The sequence below is a fragment of the Suncus etruscus genome, chromosome 10 (assembly GCF_024139225.1).
Source record: "Suncus etruscus isolate mSunEtr1 chromosome 10, mSunEtr1.pri.cur, whole genome shotgun sequence".
Taxonomy (NCBI): Eukaryota; Metazoa; Chordata; class Mammalia; order Eulipotyphla; family Soricidae; genus Suncus; species Suncus etruscus.
This window is the reverse complement of record NC_064857.1, coordinates 65,474,516-65,476,432: the sequence shown is the minus strand read 5'-3', so window position 1 is coordinate 65,476,432 and position 1,917 is coordinate 65,474,516. Positions and strand designations below refer to the sequence as shown.

Here is a 1,917-nt window from a genome sequence, read left to right as displayed (position 1 = left end):
TCTATGTTTCTAAGGATATATTGGAAGAAAACATTCATATAAAAACATATAATAGACACAGTGTGCTTAGTTTCTTTGCCTAAATTGAAAAAATGATCATTATTATAATAGAACTTGCTATAGAAAAGGTTTTTTAAATGCTTTTTGGTGGTCTTTCAAATATTTCCATTGAGAATTATTATGATAGCATATAACAAATTTCAAGTCAGTAAACCTAAAGAGTATTAAAATCATATTCATCCTTTTTTTTTTTCTTCAGGGGAGCACGTGAACGCAGTCTTCCACTACCACAAATTATGCAGTCGAGTTTCTCACATTTGGGGAAATCATAGGGGTCAGTACATCCAGAGAGCAATGGATAAGCCTCGCCCTAGGAAAACCACTTTTGTGACATTGGTATTTCCCTTGCTAGATAAGTATTACAATCATGTTATACTTATCTGTAATGTTTTTGTTTTATAAATTGGTATATGTTTGAGTAGACAGAGTAAAGATTAGATAAAGCACTACTCTCCCTAGTCATAACACTATTGTAAGAAACTTTTTGAATCTATACATTGTTTGTGCATATACACATTTAGTTAAAAGTTACATATCAATGGAACGATAGCACAGCAGGGTAGGTTTTTTCCCTTGCACTCTGCAGACCCAGATTTGATCCCTGGCATCTCATATGGTCTCTCGGCACTACCAGGAATGACGCCTGTTCTCAGAGCCAGAGGTAACTCTGAGTACCTCCAGATGTGCTCTGCGAAAACAAACAAATAAACAACAACAACAACAAAAATAAAAGTCATGTAGTGGGCTGGAGAGATAATAGGGGTTAAGCTGCATACCTGGCATACATTCACCCTGATTTCCTTGTCAAGTAACATGGACCTATAAGCATCAATAGATGCAGCCTAAGGCCCTAGCATATAAGCACACCACAGGGAGCTTGCATGGCTGTGCCTGAGTCCTACTGTGATAGGCTGATGCTCCTCAGCAGCAGCTCAGGTTCCAAACATTCAACCATCCAGCCTTAATGACTAGAATGAGCAGGAGTGGCCCTAAGTCCCTTGAACATTAACTTAGGATCACATTCTCTAGAAAAGAAAAATTTTCTGATTTCACCAAGAAACAGGGGTCTTCACTTTTCAATATATGAATACGCATCTTATAACTATATATGAGTTATTGTTTGGATATCCATGCCCATTCCAGTCTAAAAGACTTGGAATGTGTGATGTTTTTACATATCAATAAATGAATCTGCCTCATAAGTTTAATATTTTATTACCAGTGGCACATTGTTCATGATTACAATGATCTCAGACTTTAGAGAAAGCCAATAATTCAACATGGTATATATTTATAGTTAAAGTGTAATTGCTATGATAAAATAAAAAATACTTCTATGAATTCAAACATGCTAAAACTTATTTAATTGAATTACTCTAACCTTGCCAGCAGTTACTGCTATATAGATTTTACATTATTTTTATGGAGGTGAAACACACATAAAATTTAACATTTTAATAGAAACAATTCAATATCTTTTAAGCTTTCCAATACTGTGCTATCAATTCCTCTTACTAATTTCAAACATTTGTCATCCTCTAAGGAAATCCTCTACCTATTAAGCAGTTGTTTTCCTTTCCTCTCTCCCCATATCCTCTGGCTAATACCAATCTGCCTTCTGTTTATGGATTCTGCTAACCATTTGGTGGTTCTAAATAAGTCAACCATAGATTTATTCTGTGAACCACTAATTCCAATCCCCAAGTATAGACTGAAAACAGATGAACAAGAAAATTCTTGCACACATGTTCAATCAGTTTTACTCACATAACTATAATGTGGAAATAATCTAAAGTGTCACCAACAAATTGACGCAAAAATCATCTCTGGGATACACATATCAGGGGGCATTAGTCT

General features: G+C 35.1%; 1 non-coding gene across 1 annotated transcript; it reads right to left on the bottom strand.

Annotated features, from left to right (window-relative positions):
- Positions 1-256: 256 nt before the first annotated feature.
- On the bottom strand, positions 257-420 carry LOC126021256 (U1 spliceosomal RNA). Its single transcript, XR_007499832.1, has one exon. It is a non-coding gene; the product is annotated as a U1 spliceosomal RNA (small nuclear RNA).
- Positions 421-1,917: the final 1,497 nt, after the last annotated feature.